Genomic DNA, 21074 nt, shown 5'->3' on the forward strand with positions numbered 1-21074 from the left:
GGATCTAGCTCTACGAGAGTTCTAGAGTAGACTGTATTCAGCGGGTGTTGGAGGAAGTTGGTACCGCCCTGTGAAGCGGAGAGTCGGGGATTTTACACTGAGTTCGCATGTTTTTTGCCTCATATTTCGAGAGAGAGAGAGAATATATATATATATATATATATATATATATATATATATATATTAATGAATCTAGGCACACACACAAAAAAATGAATGACCCTCCCCTTTAGATCAAAAAATGTTGGTTGACCCTCCCCTCAACACAGGAAAAAATGGCACGACCCTCCCCCATATTCTTCCGGTGACCCCGAAAATAAATAACGAACAGTCCCTTAGCGCGACAGAAATAATAACTTGGAGGGCAAAGTTTTCACAGTAGGCCTATAACATAGTTACAGGTGGCAATTAAGATTTGACAAGCTTTCAAGACAGAAACCTAACTTCAAAAGTAATTAACAAAAGTCGAAGGGGGAAAAAAAAAACATTTACCTCACACGCAACACAGAGAAATCTGCTGCTTTCCGATTATTAATTCTGACCTTCATATTCCATAAAAGGGAGTTTATATCCATGTATGTCCCACATCCTCCTCCGTTTATATCACAAGTTAAACGATGCTGTTTGTTTCTCCTGACCCGGCCCTGCACTACAGCCATATGCACAACATTTTTTATATCCGATAATGCTCATTAATGGGAGCGTGGGGAACGAAAATGGCGTCCATAAAACATGTGACCAGCCCAGAACCAATCAAAATAGCGGGATAGCTCGAACGTTCGAATCCATAGTTGGCCAGACTCTCTCTATATACAGCTCTGGTGAAACCTATTATCATCAAAACATTGGCCGTGCTTAGTAAAGAAGGAGAAATGCTGCCTGCACGGATTTAAACCCAGTTCACGGTACAGCGGTCAGATCCAGGGTCAGGTCAAACCAAGCCAAGTGAAAATTGGTAAAACAGTGTCATCTTTTGGTAAAATGTGGGTAGTAAAAATCGTTTACAAAAAGTATAGTTCCGCCTGGCCGCGTGGTTACGTCACACGTGACGTCATGACGCTATCTAGCGACTTCTGGCGACTTTTCAGTGAACCAATAGCAACTTCTTGTGATTTTTTTTGGCAACACTGGAAACAAAATACCTTCTAGGTTGCATTTGGCCTTCAATTCAATGAAAATATTCACACAATGTCATGTAAATCCACTTGCTTTTCGAGGCTCTTCAGTAATTTTTGGCTTCTGTTCCGCTGTTTACCTACTCGCGAGTCAAGCTCAACACGGAGCTAGAAAATCAATGTTGCCAGGTGTAGCACGAGAAATAAGCGGCTGGTGTCATGGAAACAATAGCCCAAAACCACAGACGTATACCAACTTAGACTGGCAATGGGCCTCGAAATTTTCTGAGTTCTCAGCAATCAGACTAAAGCAGACCACCATCTTGGTGAAGATTCAGTAACCACAGACTTCTACGTAATGACTTCATCAGTCCATAAGCAAAGTTCTTCCTGTATGTGAAATGAACTTCTATAAGTGTCGAAAATAATGTGATGCTTCGTTTGCCGTAAGTGTTGTGTATCTATAATAATATATAACAACATCATATAATACAACACAGCATAATGTTGTACAATGCCATTACACGCGAAGACGAGGGTTTGTCATATCTTTCTGTCTGGGCTCGTGATGTTGCACAGTCAGCTTTACTGAACGTACGGGTTATATACACTAGGGGACGACCAATACAGGTTTTTTAAAGGCCGATGCGATACCAATATTTTTTCCATCACCCTTGGCCGATACCCGATACGGCCGATGCCGATATTGTTAGAAAAAGTGTTAAAAATTAGTACTGTATCATTTTTTAAAAATCCTATCCATCACCTTCTCATCACACCATAACGTGAATAACAGGAAAATAACTGTCATGTACAAAGCACACTGAGCAACTAGTTTTTCAAGCATCTGTAGCCTATAAAGTATTATAGCCACCTAAAAAGGTATACATAAGGCATTAAACATCCAAAGGACTGTGGCCTGACAGTGGTACAATAGCATATAGAGCTTGACTGTAAATTTGGAAAATGTGACCAAGATTATTATGGGTTTAAATATTGATGCCCTTTTTTTTTATTTTTTACCTGTAGGCCTATCGGTGTACTTAATTTACTAGGGCCTTTCACAAAATAAATGAAATCAACTAAATAACAAACAAAAGCCCAAAATAACAAACCAAAGAAATGCAAACAAAACACATGGACAAGTAAAACCATTTTCTTATTTTCATATTATAAAATACATTGCAAAGAATCCCACCAGTAAAAACACCCCTGTTCAAAATGGTTTGGTCCGCCAAACGGCGGACACCCCTCTATTTTACTCAGATTGGAACATTCACTTGTTGCTGAACAAGTAAGTGGCAGAATGCCGGTGACCTGGGGCCTCATTTATCATCAGTTCGTAGAATGTCTTCTAAATTGTGTCTTACGAGTGAAATTTAGAATGTTCGCAAGTACAGAAAAATCGGGATTCATCAAACGGGCGTTGGCTGCTCCTACGCACACGTCTGCATGATAAATCCCACACCTTCCAAATCATTGTGCATGCGCACATTCGGGGTAATTTGCATCCCGAAACGCCTCCAAGTAACCATATATGGTATTAAAATATATTCAAATGCCATGTTAATTCGAAGGCGCCACCCTGTTTGGACACACATGAACACACGCACCAGTCGAAGCGCTGACGGGAAGTGCTGAGATAGAAACATTTCCGCGGCAGAAGTGGACTGCTTTCGACAGGAGGAGGACAGTGTTTCAAAATAAGTAAAAGAAGGAGACACACATGTACGAAAAAACTGTAAAATAGCACACTGTCATACACCATTGTCATTCAAAGTACACTGTACCTTGCACGGTCAATATTATTTGCAATTATGTGTTTCTTCCACTCGCACGCATGGTCTGAGGTGTGCGTAGATTTAGGCACATTTCTACGTTCAAGTACATGTTCATAAACAGCCTGATCTCCAAAAATTCTGTGCTCCTGGACACGGATGTGAAGGACACAAAATCTGGAACTGCTTTCTATATTTCCACAGTACTGTGTTAATTCTATCATTAGAAAATACATACCAAATGCTAATCCTAAGCAAAATAATGATATAGCAATTTAAGTTGTACCCTGACCAAAACATTCCCTAACCTTAACCTGTCATTAAAGACATATTTTTGAGAAATACCTTTTCCAGTTGGTTGATAGGTTATTAAATTCATATAATGAATGAAAGAATACTAGCTGTGCCCAGACCAAAACAACCCCTAACCCTAACCTGTCAGTAAGAAATGTTTTTTGGAGAAAAAATATTTGACTGAGGTCAAAGACTGTGGAAACATAGAGATGTAGGAGTATAGAGAGAGCACTTCTGTGTGTCCATCACAGAAAACAATTCCAGCAAAATTTTACAATTACGTCACTGACTGACCCCAATATCGACAAAGCTGTCTGGGCATAGTAAATCAAACAGAATTTACAAATTCCTCTGCGACTTACTCAATTGAAAGCTGTGTGTTCCTGCGAGTTTTGGCTATAATCTCCGATTCAACTTCGAAGAATGTTGATACCAGCTCGATTCGTCATGGCGAGAATATCCTCCAGAGTTACTTGGCACCTTCCTAAATAAATAAAGAAGTGTGTCACTACATCAGATCAGTATCACACTGTAAAACCTCCAAGTGATATGACATGAGAATCAATGTAGCCTACCATTTCTCAGTAGGCTAGACAGCTGAATGTTTTTACTAGTAGTAAAAGTAAAAGTCAACTGTACTTATAAGTATACCCCATGATTTGGTGCAGGGCTTATCATATGATTGTGATTGTCTTGCCTACTGAAGGAATACTATTCGTATTTTCCGTGTACAATTTTGTTTGAGACCAAACGTAGCTTTGATTCATTTGACTATCTGTAGCTGGTAGCATGAACAGCCAATACGAAGGCACCGAGAAGAGAGCTAGTTTGAGGCGACACCAAGATTAGCCATTCAAAAACTCTAGATACATAATATGTCCTTACCTCTGTTGTCTCCACCAGCAATCGGAACAGCATTGTTTTCTTTCTGACGCTGTCACTTCTGTCCTGCTATTTTGTTTTGCTGGTAGAAAGACCTTTGGCGCAAAACCCGAACACACGTAGCCTCGTATCCAGGAGAGTGTGGCGCCTTCCTTTTCCATCTCAACGCAAAATGCCACGGTTTCATAAAGCTTGTCGTTTAGTTTCAGCATCCAGTATATGCGCACATTCAACCCATAGCAAAGTTCTAGCCGAAGAACTGTTAAAAACCGAGAGCTTCAACGGGGGTCAGCCCAATGTTCCCACGGCCCATTGGTCCCACATTGCTAAGACTTTTGCGTTTTTTCAAAATTAGGCCCATTGGTCCCACAGCCCATTGGTCCCACATCACTAAGATTTTTTAATTTAATTTTAGGTCCGTTAGTCCCACAGTCCATTGGTCCCACAGTTCATTGGTCCCACATCACAAACAGTTCAATGGGCTGTGGGACCAAGGGACCCACTAGTTTGACGCCCTCTCGGTACTTCACATGGTAATCAAACATTTCAAACAAGCGATTTAAGGTTAGTGTTAGGTTTAGCGTTAAGTTAGGGTTAGGGTTAGGGTTAGGTTTAGGGTCGTATGACGTAAGCGGTAAGTACCGAAAGGGCGTCGAACTAGTGAGTCCCGTGGGACCAATGGGCTTAAAAATTCAAATAAAAAACCAATGTGGGACCAATGGGCTGTGGGAACAATGGACTGTGGGACCAATGGGCCTAAATAATGAAAAAAGTCTTAGTGACGTGGGACCAATGGGCTGTGGGACCAATGGGTTGTGGGACCAGTGGGCCGTGGGACCAATGGGGCGTGGGAACATAGGTACGCTCCCCTTCAACGTTTGCTTCTTGCAGGGGCTGTTCACTCACGGAACTTCCTATTAGCCACAATTGGCTAACCCTAACCACGGGACAGTGCAAAATGAATGGGTGTCAATGGAGTTTTTTACCATTATAATTTTTGTGATTTTTTATATTTTTTTGTCCTGAAATATTGATATTAAGTTCGAAGCTAGAAATAATAAGACCCCATTTCAGGGCTGTACATTAAGACCAATTGGTCGCATATTACCCCTAAAATTTGGACTGTGCGAGGAAGAAAAATAAAACGGTCGCACTTGTGCGAGTATGTATTTCAACCCTTTCATTCGCATTTTGCTCCTGAGTTCGAGTGCATGATTGCGAGAGCTGCTCATTTTTTCCACAGCCTGTCTGATAGACAGCATCAAACTCATTGGGAACGCACTTCAAAAAAGACGGTCAATGTTGCTTGAATTCCGTGTTGGCTAAGATTGAGCCATCTCTGCTCCCGTAGCTCAAAAAAAACAAAAACAGAATCGCTTCGCACAGATCCCCGGTGGCAACAGTTACAAGGCGCGCATGACTCATCTCCCAGTCGGATGTTCTGTGTCAAAACTTCTTACAGCTTTTCGAAATGGACTGCTGTTTAAAACGTTCAAATGCGGGAGTTTGCATTGCTAACAGGAAACCTCTTGAATCCGATAGTGAAATAGCCACTCGGTTTGCCAGCTCATGTGATTGAAAAGACGTCGTTGTTTGAGCTGTTTTGGTGTTCCCAAACCGCTGTCTTCGCAGTGACCGCAAAAAAATGCAATCGCAATCAAAGTAATCAAGTCAAAATATAGTTCGAGGAGCGTTCACAAGTAGTGTGCAGCGCGCGCAAATGTAAAGTCTAGTTGTTCCATTAGCCACCGGTGCTGTAGGCTATCAAAAAGAGCAGCCAACACAGTGAGATAATTTGCTGCTCCCAGTTTCATTTCACATCGTTCCAACCCATGCGTTTGAGGAAACAAAAACTAGGCTATAATAAAGCCCCTTGGATTAACGTGTAGTAGGCTATGTTTAAGATTTAGTCAATCTAGTTCAGTAAGCATGTGATTTACATGCTTTTAATCACGAAGGTATAATAATAATAATAATAATAACAATAATAATAATAATAATAGGCCTAATAATAGTAATGGGAACTGTGATTTATGGCATATAGCAGTGGTTCCCAACAAGTTTTGCACTGGGGCCATTTTATCCTAAACTTCTGGGGACCCCATTTTTTCACAACCAAAACCATGACTGAGCAAACTTGCTGGCTATACAAAAAAAAAATAAACAGTGGATATTTCTGACAGTATAAGACTACAATAGCTATGGATTGTTAATTAGTGATATTTATTGGTATTTTTTTATTTCACACCTAGACATTTCAGGGGAGCCCATTGGAATTCCAGGTGACCCCATACCCCAGTGTTGGAAAAAAACACTGCCATATAGGCTAGCCTAGGCTATTGCATGAAGATGAACCCCCCCTAAACTAAACTAAAAAGCTTAACGTACAGCCCTGCATTTGAGTAGCGTTTGGATTATTTTGCGCCACTAGATTATTATATACTGGGTCACAAAGCTCAATTTTTATGGGGCCAAACTCATAAACATTAGCACGATGCTAGCGAGTACAGGTTGAAATCTTCTAACCAGCTGTAAAACTATACACCTGAACGATTTGTCAATACAGCCTATTGTTAAACAACAGTCATAGTGCTTACCAGGAATGTTTTGTTGATAATATTTGTGACTGGAAATGGCAGTAGCAATGTATTTAGCATGGGTTCCCCTTTCCATTCCATACATTTTCCCACATGAAGGACTGGCCTACGCTCGTTACTGCAGAATGCACGCAAAGCTAACTGGCTACAATGGGAACCAATGAGACTGAGCCTTCTCCCAGTGTGTTCTAATTTCTCTGCTTCTTGTTACTTTATCATGTTGCCGACTGCCGTAGCAGAGCTGGCTGGCTGTCAGAATGAGCGTCGCAGAAAGATGACGTGGCACACCTCAGTCAATACAGATTTTTAATTCGTTCACTGAACCCGGGAGATTTAAATATTGAAATGAGGCGGAAACGTAATTGTATCATCCCAATGACCCTAAACAAAATAAGAAAATACTGTTTATGCGTGTACGACGGATTTAAAGTCTGTGCCCCGCTGACTCCCGTTGTATGGTGGTTTGTGGATATCGCCCAAACCCAAAATCTCAAGTGGGTAGCTCAGTGTATGATACACCATAATTAAGGTCCCAAATGCAAAATACCGACCTATTCCTTTAACATAAAGCATAGGGCCTAGGCCTAAACATTGCATGTTGTTCAAATTACGCGTAGGCTAGGCCTATATCTATTTTTCCCTGCCAGCATCCGCATGATCTCATTTCCCAGCAGTTGGCGCCACCACTGCAAAATAGGCTTGTGGTACGTGAGTGGATTAGACTATGTCTAAACATCACCCACATTTATAGTCCCGTAGCCTATTTGAGACATTTCTCAAAAAAGACAGGCAAGGCGTGAAATGTTGCCTACATGTGTCTAACAAAGCAAGCGAAATGAACTTGCAGTGCCTGTAGCTCGAGCGCATCATTTCATTTGGTGAGAAAGTTTGAAACGCACCGTTATAACAGAAGCTTACAGAAGAATACCGGTCTACTGTCAAATGCAGATCATTTTTTCCCCCTATAATCAGATAATTTTAATTCTTAGAGGGAAATTGTCCCGTATGCAAACGTGCTTGATCTAGTATCCTGGTTATTCCAACGGGCTGCGTTCAGAGTTCGGAGCGCGATTGTCCTCTGAGTTCGTCCTGACGACGGTTGTCAAGGGAGGTGCAAGGGGTCTATATCAGATTGCATTGAAGAGCTGAACAATAGATTTCTAGAACTGTAGTTGCAGGTGCTCGTTAAGAATAGAATGTTATGAGAAAGTGACAGTTGAGATGGAACCCTATATTGGCTGCACCTGTTCTGATTGACTGTATGGCAGTTAGTGTGGTGCTCTAAGGCAGAGGGCAGAATCAAAAACAGTTTCTAGGTCTTTAGCTTGCCGTTGTTAAAAAAACTAAAAAGAATTGGCACGTGTCCTGCTCACGGAGTGGGGGTCAGCCCAATGTTCCCACGGCCCATTGGTCCCACAGCCCATTGGTCCCACATTGCTAAGACTTTTGCGTTTTTTCAAAATTAGGCCCAATGGTCCCACAGCCCATTGGTCCCACATCACTAAGATTTTTTAATTTATTTTTAGGTCCGTTGGTCCCACAGCCCATTGGTCCCACAGTCCATTGGTCCCACATCACAAACACTTCAATGGGCTGTGGGACCAAGGGACCCACTAGTTTGACGCCCTCTCGGTACTTCACATGATAATCAAACATTTCAAACAAGCGATTTAAGGTTAGGGTTAGGTTTAGGATTAAGGTTAGGGTTAAGGTTGGGGTTAGGTTTATGGTTAGGTTTAGGGTCGTATGACGTTAGCGGTAAGTACCGAAAGAGCCTTGAACTAGTGAGTCCCGTGGGACCAATGGGCCTAGAAATTCAAATAAAAAAGCAATGTGGGACCAATGGGCTGTGGGACCAATGGACTGTGGGACCAATGGGCTGTGGGACCAATGGGCCTAAAAAATGAAAAAAAGTCTTAGTGATGTGGGACCAATGGGCTGTGGGACCAATGGGTTGTGGGACCAATGGGCTGTGGGACCAGTGGGCCGTGGGAGCAATGGGCTGTGGGACCAATGGGGCGTGGGAACATTGGTACGCTCCCACGGAGTGAAGTCATAGATGTGATCTTTCTAACAGTCTTTGAATGAAGTTTATAGGTTAAACGGTTCCGTCACAAATGGACCTCTTGTGGAAGATGCGCAGACCTCTTCAGAAAGGCACTTCAAGAGTCAATGGGAAAAGCCAGAGCTTGAAAGTCCCGCCCCTTTCTTCCGCATTTCACGGGACCTAAGGTGACCATCTAACAACATGGTAGCGAGTAAATATCTTCTGATCTTAGTCATAATATGCGCTGGGCTACAAATATGCTGTTTAAGAGGCTAGATAAAGATTTTTCATGCAATATCAATGTTTTGTTCCGAGGCCGTCTGCATGAAAAATGTGAAGAAACACAGCTTTCTAAAAAGTTTGGGGGTTCGTACGAAAAATTTAACAGAAATATCAGAAACAACATATGTGGAGCTCGTGGTACAACTCGAAGGGGATCGAAATATCATTTTAATACCGCCATTGGATTACATGCTACGATTTTTGGCTAAAAACGCTGTTGAGGTCCCATGAAATCGGGGCAAGTGACGTCACTTTCAAGCTCTATTGGGTCAGCCCTGCCGTTTTTACACACCTGCCATTTAAAAAGTAATGGGAGTTGGGACATGATACTTTCACAGTTTGGAGACATCTCATGGCAGCAGGATAGTGGAACATAAAATGGTGCTCATGACGCAAGTGTAGGTGGTGGTAGAGCTCCAAAAACAGATTGAATACCTCTGTCTGAAAGGAGGTATGCTGGCAGTAACAAAAGAAAAGACACCCAAACAATTGTTGTTTTTATTTGAACCATTATTTATTCAGTATATAAAAAAATCAGTAAGTACAAAGTAAATGTGGGTCAGTAGTAGATGCAGCGTGTGTGGTGGATGGGGATATGTGCCATCTCTTTGTGGTGCTCCTTGGCATAAGGCCACAGGTAGAAGTCAATGAGGGCAGAATTAATGTGGCACACCTCGCCATCACTCTGGGCCACCAGCTGCAACAGATGTTCCTTGATCTGTTCCACAGCATCGATGGAGCAGCCACGGATCTCCACTTCTCTCCTTTGCCTAATGAGAAGCAATGCTGGGTCTTCTGACTGCTGTTGTCTAAGGACGTCCTTTTTTACGCTACACCAGCGACACATGTGTTGGCCGGCAAAGCTTTCGATGTAGCCGGAGCATTTAGGCCTAAATTGTCACCAACAACTTGTGCAATGCTGATTTTTACAATGCCATGAAAGTCAGGAGAATTGATTTTAAGTCCATCCATTTCCAGAGATTTGATTTCCTGCACTATTGGTTTCAGGATGGAATCAAGGCCATAAGTCTTTGCATCATCTGTCTTGTACACCCCCAAAAGAAACACTGACTTAAGCCTGTAAAGTAAGTGTGGTGGCAAGCTCTTGATGGTGAAGTAGATGAAGCCTAATTTGTGTGAGCCCGTTTTGGATCCAAGAACATTCACTGTTTCAGTCATCGTTGTAAATGATGAGGGGCAAAGATGTTTGTTTGTGCGTATGTATGTTTTGGGTTAGTGCAAGTAGAATGTGAATCTACAAAGTTTCATGTATTACTATGCCATAAATGCCCCAAAATGTCACTGCATTAAATCACATATTATCTTACGTGTTGCTAACGACTCCTCCACAGTCTCTGCTGCTAGGTAAAGGCCTCTATCTGGTGCTGCAGACACCGCAGGGCTAGAAAGGAAAATAGTGTGTAAGAAAATTGTATTAATTTTTCTGCATATTTAACATATTGAGTATATATGAGTATCAGCCAGCTTCTATTTCAATACTTACAAGGCTGAAACTTTGCGTGGGGTGGTGCCAGCAGTTTTTTGACTGACTTCTCCAATGTCCTTGAATTGAAGTCTTTTCCCACCAACAAAGACTTCAAAGTCGCAGTAGAAGCAGGGCCACGGCTGGTGGACGGATCAGCCCTGGTGGAGGTAGAGGTTGATGGTGTTTCTCCTCTTGGCTGGGAAGATGCAGCAGTGGTGGTGGATGTGGGGCCACTGTTGGTGGAGGTAACAGCCCTGGTGGAGGGGGTGGTGGTGGATGGCGTCTCTCCTCTTGGTTGGGAAGATGCAGGGGCAGCACTGATGGGTGTTTTAATTAAGGAGGTGATGGTGGTGGTGGGGCTACGGCCATGCTTGTACCGGTATTGTACAGGGGCTGTTCGCACAACTTCCCATCGAAGAAGTCACTCATGCCATCACCTTGCCTCTGCTGCCAATTCAGCATCGTGTTGAGCACCCCAGGCAAACCTAAGAGGCATTGGAGGAGTGGTGTAAGGGGAGTTCTTTGAAATGTGTCGGGCATAGCTACTTGCTTGACACATCCTGTTGTCGGATCTGTCTGCTGCATATATGAAATGCCTGGCAGGTTTTCTGTGATGGGTGAGATGAAATCTCCCGATTTTACAAAAATTCACTCTGTTTACAGTGTTGCCGATTTAGCGACTTTCGGCCACCTCTGGCGACAAAAAAAATCATCTAGCGACTTAGCGACTTTTCAGGCTCAATCTGGCCGAATCTAGCGACTATTTCGCTTGTCTTGTGAGAGGCAAATCAGTCTCCCTCCCCACGACACCACACAATGCATTTTCAGTGACGGGTAGAGACAGATGTGACACATGATGCACTACGGTGTGGCAGCTTTTGTGATACGCACAGGAATTCTCATGCACGTGTACATCTGCTTGTATGAGGCTACGGCGAGCGATATGGGACAAAGATATGGTAGGAACCAAATGTCAACATAAACCGAGATTACACAATCTTCGATATGGTCACCAAATGTTTTGGGACTGTCATTTATGTTATGCCTACACTTTGGAATTAGATCAGAGTCTTGTTGTAACACAGGTATATTTGATTTACTTCAACTGTACCCTGCACTTAACTTTACTCGGTCTACCCTACAAGCAGATACAGGGTCCATGCGAATCCGGTGCGTCTCACAAAACTACCACAACGGCTCCTTGGGATATGCATACCAGTACGACTAATTTAAATGAGCACTAGCAGGCTGGCCGCACCGACCACAGTGAATCCCGGGCACTGGCGACAAAAAACTGACTTTGGTGCATCTGGCGACTTTTTTAAACGTGCATTTTCAGTGACAAATTCATAGTTTTTCCACATAATTCTGACTCTGCGCCACCGTCAGAAGCGCTTCCCACGGTTAAGCCAGATTCTTTAAGTATAGAGATATGCCAACATAATAGGTTTCTATGGGCACCTAACGCGACCAGGTTCCGGTCTGCCTAAAGGGCCGTGTCATAATACTCCTACTATGGCTACGTGTACATGATGTTTTCAAGTCCGATTTAATAAATGCGATTTAAATAGATCGGATTAAGAGTTATTTTGCGATGTGTATACATGGCATTTTCACTTACATGCGATTAAACGTCTGGGGAAAATAAAGCATTGCGATTGGACTGAGGACGCACGTGCTGAGCGAGCCAAATAAGGCAGGGGGGCGTGGTCCAATGCCACCGAGATGCAGGTCATCTTCCCCAAGAAAATCGTTGCCTCAGGCGGACTGAAATCACAACATTTCCCCCTTTCTCCCTGGATCATTTACAATGCTACATTAGCTACCCTGTTAGCATAGAAAAACGAGTGGTCAAATGGTAATGTGGAGTAACTTTGTTGTGCTTCATTACTTCGTGGGGCACTTTTACATCAATATATGGAAGCCACAACATTTATAGTCGCTTAGGGACTTAAAATTAAGCAAAACTTTCATGTGAAAATCAACAGGAAGTGCCGCCATGTTTTTCTCACTGGCAAAGAGCACGGTCTCTTGGCGCCATCCTGTGGTCAACGAGCATGCGTGGACCGACTGGATTTATTGTAATTCCGAATAAAAGGTTACATGACAGAGGGACGTGTTTAATCGGATTTAAAAGAGGAATAAACCACCCACTTTAATCAGACTTAAGTTTAAATCGGAATAAACTTAAATCCTGTTCGGTAAGTGTTTACATGATATTTTTAGAGTGGAATTAAGTTTTAATCAGATTTAAAGTGAGTTAAATCGAACTTAAAGTGATACTGTCCCATTTTTTGAAATAAGCTCATTTTACGCCTCCCCTTGAGTTAAATAAAAGGGTTTTACCGTTCTCCTGTACTTTCAACCATCCTCTGGGTATGGCAGTGCAAATTTTACCTCCATGCCAGCAGTTAACATTGAGTCCTATGAGACCAGCTCGCGGCTAACTGGTTAAATCCGTACCCACCCGGACCCGTTAATATTCTACCCGTTACCCACCCGTGCCCGTGAAAAAAATAGCCTACTTCAAATCGAAAGTAGGTATGACGTGACTGATGTCATAACGGCTGCGGTGATATCAAAAATAGGTAAAATGGATAGATAAATCTAAATAAGGGATGTGCATTTCATTGATGGACTCCCACCGTCATCCCTTGAAAACATGTAGCCTAAATTCCGCCGACGTATCAAGAGTTCAATACTTATTTACAGTGGCCTTCCATCTACAGCACCAGGGGGGAGCAATAGCTAGAAAATGCTGTCGAGTGTACACCTCTGAACAATCACTGGAAGAGGGAGTCTGTGCGTCCGTGACTAGAAATATTTCTCACTCCCTTCCCCTCCTTCCATTCTCGTGGCACGGCAAAGTAAGCCCCACTGAACAATTATTCACTAGTTGGGCTGCATTAGAACTAGTTAGCAATTGACATTGTTGACAGACAGTATCCCGATTCGCACGGCTACAGGGCTCGGAAAAGTTTGTTTTACAAATCCGAAGCAACGCCATATGAAACGACCCCCAAATAGTTACAGATTATAGTGTAGTGAGCAGATACTGGCCTCAGCTTAAGAGTACTCATAGTTTACTTCGCTTGTTAGCTTATCATTATTAGCGTTAGAGATATTGAAATAACCCATTGTTGACGCTGACATTGCAAACAGCTAGGCATTACAAGTAGCTTACCTTGCAGAAGTTTACGCTGGCCAAATCAGACGCAAATTGATGTGACATTATTCCCGAACAGTTGCAGATGACAGTCCATGTTTACAAAACCATCACCAATTGCAGATTTACAGTGTCCTCGATTTATTTATGAATGCCCAATGCCCGTTCCTGAAATACACGAGATGCGTGGCTTCTCCCTGGCTGTGTGTGTGTCGTGTCGGCGGGGGCAGGACGCTATCAGACACACTCGTCTTATGTCTTACTACCAGAGACATTAATACAGGGGAGCTACTAGGTTAATTTAGGCCTAATGTTACCCTGCAGCAGTTTTCATTTGTGACATTCGAATATACGTACACACCCCTAATCTAAATAGATTAAAAAAAAAAGAAGAAAATAGCCTCCTAGTACTATTCATTTGATTGACGTGCTACCCGAGCTACCCAACCGTATTTTAACCTACCCGCCTGCATACCCACCCGTGAAATTTCGGAACGTTAAAACCCGCCCGTTTGGGCAACTATTTACCCGTACCCGTGGGTACCCGACCCGGTGCAGGACTCTGGCCTAATGGGGGCCATAATAGAACCAAGAAACAATGGGCCAATGGAAACTCTCTCTCTACTCTCTCTGGTTAAGCAGGGCTGCAGAATAGCTCTGATCTCCAAAAAGTAACTAGCACCGCCCATTTTTACTGTGGACGATGGCATGTGGGCACGTTTTCTGTAGATCAACGTGCCGTGCGTGACATTGTGACATCATACGCAACGTCATGACGTCATTTAGCGACTTCTAGCCACTTTACAGCAAGCCCATAGTGACTTTGGCTGATATTCTTTTGGCAACAGTGTCTGTTTATACTCACTCTCCAATCCCTTGAAAGGGGTGGCACAAGATTGAAATTCTGCCTGCAGACAGTGTTGCCAGATTGGGCGGGTGCTCGCCCATTTGGGCTACTTGGGATGAGCGTCGGCGGGCAAACACGGGAAAAATAGGCCATTTGGTGGTTTTTAAAGCCGTTTTGGGCCCATAGAAGGCAATGTAATTAGTTGAATTTGGGCGGAATGTAGGGATTTGGTCAGACACATCTGGCAACACTACTTGCAGATATTGTGCTTGGGTTGTGTAGCGGGTGCTAAAAGAGCCCTGTGCCTTAAATGACGAGGACTCCCGTGAACGCGCGGGGGGCACGAGCCGGGGTGTGTGTGCGCGAGCCGCGGGAGGAAAGTTAAGTGGAAGAAGAATATGTGAGATGAAGTGAAGTTGGCCGGATACCGTGAACATGTTGTGAATACTAAAGTGTGTTTTAAGCTCGGTAAAGGCGGAATAGTCTTACTGTGAGGCAACTGTGGTATAGACTTGAAGGGATGTGTGGTTTGGGGTTAAGGTTGGGAGGTTTTTGAGAGTAGGGTTGTAATGGGTTCTGTGGAGGATAGTGTTGCCAGATGTGTCTGACCAAATCCCGCCCAAAATGCCTAAAAAATGCTCTAAATTCCACCCAAATTCAAGAAATTACATTGACTTCTATGGGCCCAAAACGGCTGGGAAAAAACCACCAAATGGCCAATTTTTCCCGTTTTTACCCGCAGACACTTGTCAAAAGTAGTCCAATCTGGCAACACTGGTGGAGGAATGTCCCCAATTGTGGTATGGGGAAGGGAGGATTTAGTTTTGATGATCAGAGGTGAGAGGTCCCTTGGAAGCTGTATATCCCTTCGAGAAAGGAGGGGAGGGACATGCTGGGTTCGGTGTGTGTGAAATTACAACGAACCGCCCTCCTGAAAAGCGAAACAGCTTTCACAGGAGTTGGAGCAGAACGAGGGAGGATGCGTTGCCACTAATTTGTAATCCTTAAGCCTGGCTCAAACTACGCGATTTTAAAATCGTATGCGATTTCGAAGTCGGCATGTGCCGCACACATAAGGAGAATCGGAAGCGATAATCCTGCCTCCAATCGTAAACACGCACACACTACACGATTGCGACAAGCGACTACACTACCTTGCCTCCTCCACTTGCGCTTGTCTCCTCGTCCCGCCTCCTGGCCCCTCTGTGGAGAAAACGATAAAGTTTCCCAGCTGTCAGCCTAGCCACAACAACTTTTGAGGGACTGTTTTTCATTCACCATCCCAATTGCAAATGAGAAAAAGACTCTACAATTGAGCTTTTGCAAGATATTGAAATATAATGCTGTTGTCAGTGATGTCAACATGTCAAAACTCCACAAAGCGATGAACCTTGAATGCCATGTCTGAAATGCGTTGTGTTGCTGCAGTTTAATAAATAATAAGAAGATAGAAAGCAGTAATGTCATCTGTGTTTGACACCATGTCTCCATACATCAATGCTCTTGTCATGTTATGTTAACTGTAAGTTGAATTTGCTGATGGGTAGGCAGACCAGTAGGATGCAAACAAATCTAAAGGTGGCTATGGCTGTGCTACGGTCTACGACTACAGCTTTGTAGCCCAAAGTGAAGCAGGCTACAGTACTGTAAGCACGGAATGGAATTGAGATTCAAATATAGAATATAATTCACGAGCTTGTTGTAGTAGAAAACACAAAGTTTAACTGTCATGCTACAACGTACAAACGGAATCAGTCATGGCTGTCGCTACTACTGATGCAGTGCGTCTTGTTATGGCCATTTTCTGCTCGGAAGAAAAGCCAAAAAAAAAGCGACGTTGGACACGATCGTGGATGGCTGGAAGGGGACAGTATGGGTTGTCTGTCCTCCAAAGAGAACTTGAGGTAGGTGCCAGTCACACCAAGCACTGCAAAAAAAACTGTACGCACTGCCATTCATTCAATAGCATCTCATAGCTAGTTTACATAGGAAGCTAATATAAGTAGCTTAGGTCCAGTTAACCTACTAGCCATGACGATCCACTGGTCAACCAGCTAAAAGTTTTTTTTTTCTGTAGCACACACACATGTACAACTTACCCAGCTGAAGTCCCGATAGCCTATGTGTCCTGACATTAATCCGATAGCCTATTGATACGTGGTTGTGGCCGTTGATAAAATAGCAAGTCTACTGTCCTGGTATACGCAGTTCACCGAGGCTTCATCTGTGACACTGATTTGTTTTGAACTCTGACCTTAGGCTACTTCGCAACTCTCATTGTATTTTTTTTAATCAAAGACTGACATCTAGTGGTGTAAAGCGGATGTTCCCAAACTTTACCATGACAAGCCCATATAGCCCACCCGTAGATTACAGCCCTCCTTAGGCCTACATTGGTCGTACCACACTTTTTTTCTTCGGTGCACAACCTTTTTTCCTTTTGCACAACCATAGTCTAGGTCTGTGAGTGCCCCACTAGGATATGTGAAATAACACAAAACAGCCTATTAATGTTCATGCAGTATATTATAATAATGCCATTCTTAACTAAAGGGATTATATTTACCTTTTACACACCTTACACATTTTTTTTGCTATTCAATGTTATGTTATGGTATGTTTATGTTTAGTTTTTCAATTATTTGTAAGACTCACAACATACAATTATTTATTTCAGATAGAGGACAGATCAGGATTCAGGGAGCTGCTGCGGCTGACCCCTGAAGAGTTTGGAACCCTTCTGAGAGCAGTGGAGCCGATCATAACAAAGAAAGATACAAAAATGAGGAAGGCAATAACAGCAAATGAGAGGCTGTCCGTGACCCTCAGATTCTTGGCAACTGGTGTGTATTGTAGGTTTAGGCCTAGTGGTTTCCTAAATAGGCTGATAATATACAACAATGTCTAATACTATATATTTTCACTTCTTTAAGGCGAAAGCTTCAAGTCACTGGGTTTCCAGTACCGGATTGGTGCAACAACAGTGTCCAGCATCATCAAATCCACCTGCAAAGCTTTGCATCAAGTCTTAAAAAAAGACTATCTCAAGGTTTGTGATAGGTCTAATATATTATCTCTTCACACTGTTGCCCTCTGGCAGGCACTACAAGGCATTACCAGCCAGAACAAATAGGATGAAGAAGAGCTTCTTCCCCAAAGCTGTTACAACAATGAACTCTCACTTACTGGACAATGTTCATCTGTAGGCTACAGGACTGTGCACCTTGTAGGGAAGCTTGAGTGTCAGTATACTTTGTATAATGAAAAGAAAGGCTTTCTATGTATACTAACAGAAAATCTATAACTATAGGCTATGCCTCACTGTCACTTTTTCTTTTTTTGTAGACTCCAAAAACCGAGGAAGAATGGAGGGCGGTGGCAGAGGCTTTTGAAACAAAATGGCAATTCCCACATTGCCTTGGGGCTATGGATGGGAAGCATATCACTATCAAACCCCCAGCAAAAAGTGGCAGTGTTTGGCACAATTACAAACATAGGTTCTCTGTGTTGATGATGGCAGTGGTAGATGCCAATTATAATTTCCTGTACATCAGTGTGGGCACACAGGGAAGGGTGTCAGATGGGGGGCTTTTTGGGAAGTCAGATTTTAAGAAGGCGCTAGACAAAGGTTTACTGGGGGTCCCACCCACAGAAAAACTCCCAAATTCGGATCTAGCTGTACCATACATGCTTGTGGGAGATGAGGCATATCCACTCCGGTGTGATCTGGCCAAAGCCTACCCGTCTCGCAATTTGCAGCATGACCAGCGGATTTTCAACTATCGCCTCTCTAGAGCAAGACGGGTGGTGGAGAATGCCTTTGGCATTCTGGCCAACAGGTTCAGGGTTTTTCTTACCACGATTCAATTAAACCCAGATTATGTCAGCACAATCACATGGGCTGCGGTTTGCCTGCATAACTTTCTTAGAGAAAATCGGTCAGAAATGTACATGCCATCGACTTTGGTGGATTGGGAGGATGGAGACCACATTTTGCACGAAGGCACATGGAGGAGGGATGGCCTTGGATGCCTGGAGAACTTTCCACCCGGAAGGGCACGCAATGCTAGCAATGTTGCAAAGCAGCAACGAGACCTTCTTAAGGACTATTTCATGTCCCCTGCTGGCCTTGTGCCATGGCAGGAGAACTGCGTCTGATCTGAAGACCTAAATAAATAAATAATATAACCAGATGACAGCAAATGTACCATTTCAGTATTTTCTTTTTATTTTCCTTTGAATGAAATATTATAATTATATATTTATTGTGCATAAAATAAAATGAAGTGTAATGAATAGAAATACGTTTAATGGCCTTTCATTCATTGTTCATTGTAACCTATGAAGGCACTTGACATGCCTGCATAACTGGTCTGCCCTGGCATTAATGAGCCAGTTGGCTGAGGCATGTATGGTGCAGGTGCAGTCTGTGGAACAAAAGACGCGGCCATGGACTGGTCACACTCCTGTGCCTCATAAATGTCATTCATAATTTTCCTCTTTAGCCTTGTTTTGATTATGGGGTTTTTGATTGATCTCAGCTCCTCACCCACTTGAGCACCGAATGTGCTGTCCCCGTCTGTAGGCCTACCTGGGGATTCCAATTTGCTGGCCATGTCTTTGAGAATGTCCAATTTTTGTTTTTCAATGGTATCCACAGTTGCCTTGCGCTTTTGAGGTGGGTTGGGATTTTGGGATGGTTGACTTTGGGTCAGGACTTCTTGGTCTTCTGGACAGCTGTCGTCAGAATCCTCTGCAAGCATGTCCTTTATGGACTGGTCAAGCTATAAGTAAATTCATAGACATATGATCAAGCTATAGGTCTACTGTTATTATTATCATTATCATCATTATTCTTATATGTAGGCCTGTTATTACCCCGCCATTGTTATTATTACTACATTACAACATACATTGCACTTAGCTGAAGTTGCCCCCATTATAGGGATTATTATTATGATAATAATAATAATTATTATTATTATTCTATGAACTTACACTGGTCTCTGCTGCTCGCTGACTGACGTGCTTTTTAAGAAAATCCAAGGACCGTAGTAGCCACAATTGTTTTGTAGTTGGAAGGCGGTCATCGCTCCCACTGGGCTTGGGCCTCAACAGCTTGACGTACTGTGTCCGTAAGCTCTTGGCCCGTGTTTTCACCTCATCCACTGCAGGCAGGCAGGCAGGCAGGCAGGGACGGACGGACGGACGGATAGGTGGATATTTTAGAACTGCAGTAGACCTAGGCCTATAGCTAAGTTATTTAAAGTTATCTGTTGCAGGCAGGGATAGATAGATAGATAGATAGATAGATAGATAGATAGATAGATAGATAGATAGATAGATAGATAGATAGATAGATAGATAGACAGACAGACAGACAGACAGACAGACAGGTGGATATTTTAGAACTGCAGTAGACCTAGGCCTATAGCTAAGTTATTTAAAGTGGTAGTTCGCTATTTTAGACATTAAGCCCTGTTTGTGTGACTTCTGGGGTGAAGTAGAGATGTTCTCATCACAATTTTGACATTTGGTGCTGAACGGAGCATTTGGGTATCCAAGACTGCAGCCCCCCCACCTTTACATTGACTCCAATAGAGCACTCAAGCAATCGATTATAAAATGGCATTAAACTTTTGTTTGAGAAGACATGGAACTCACCGTGTGGTCAGTGGTAGACAGCGATAAATTGACCCGAAAATTGCAGCGAAACATGCCTTCTAACTGTTGTTTAGCATTTGGCGGACCTATTTTTCCCCAGACGCCGTTGAATAGCAGTAGACATCCAGCCAGTAGGTAGCGATAGTGTGTTGTTTATGTAGACATCAAGGAGCGAGGTAGAACGGCTATCTTTGAGCGGGACTGGCTACAAAAACTACAGCTTGCATACAAACCATAGATAATAACGTAAACAAACGCACCCCCATTTCCGGTCGCGCGGAGTAATACTAGTCAAACCAATACAATCAATGAAGACGGACAATAATACATATATCTTCTCTGGAAGCGTATTTCGCGGTGATTTTCGAGCCAACGTATCGCTGCCCACCTCTGACTACTCGGTGAGTTTCATGTCTCTGCAAACGAAAGTTTAATAACATTTTATGATCGATTGCTTGAGTGCTTCATTGGAGTCAATGTAAAGGTGGGGGGGCTGCAGTCTTGAATACCCAAATGCTCCGTTCAGCACCAAATGTCAAAATTGTGATGAGAACATCTCTACTTCACCCCAGAAGTCACACAAACAAGGCTTAATGTCTAAAATAGCGAACTACCACTTTAAAGTTATATCTGTTGCAGGCAGGGATAGATAGATAGATAGATAGATAGATAGATAGATAGATAGATAGATAGACAGATAGAGATAGACAGACAGACAGAACTGCTGTAGACCTATAGCTTAAACACTTATTTAAAGTTATAGCTGTTTTCCTCACCGGGTGTACCCAACGCTTTTGCAATTTCCCCCCAGCGCTTGTCCTTCTCGGTTCGGTTATGGTAGGTCTTGCTGGAAACATTGTACAGGCATTCGTACTGCTCCCAGAGCTCCACTAGTGCTTCTTCCAGCTGGTTTGTC

This window comes from Engraulis encrasicolus, chromosome 13 (assembly GCF_034702125.1).
Source record: "Engraulis encrasicolus isolate BLACKSEA-1 chromosome 13, IST_EnEncr_1.0, whole genome shotgun sequence".
Taxonomy (NCBI): Eukaryota; Metazoa; Chordata; class Actinopteri; order Clupeiformes; family Engraulidae; genus Engraulis; species Engraulis encrasicolus.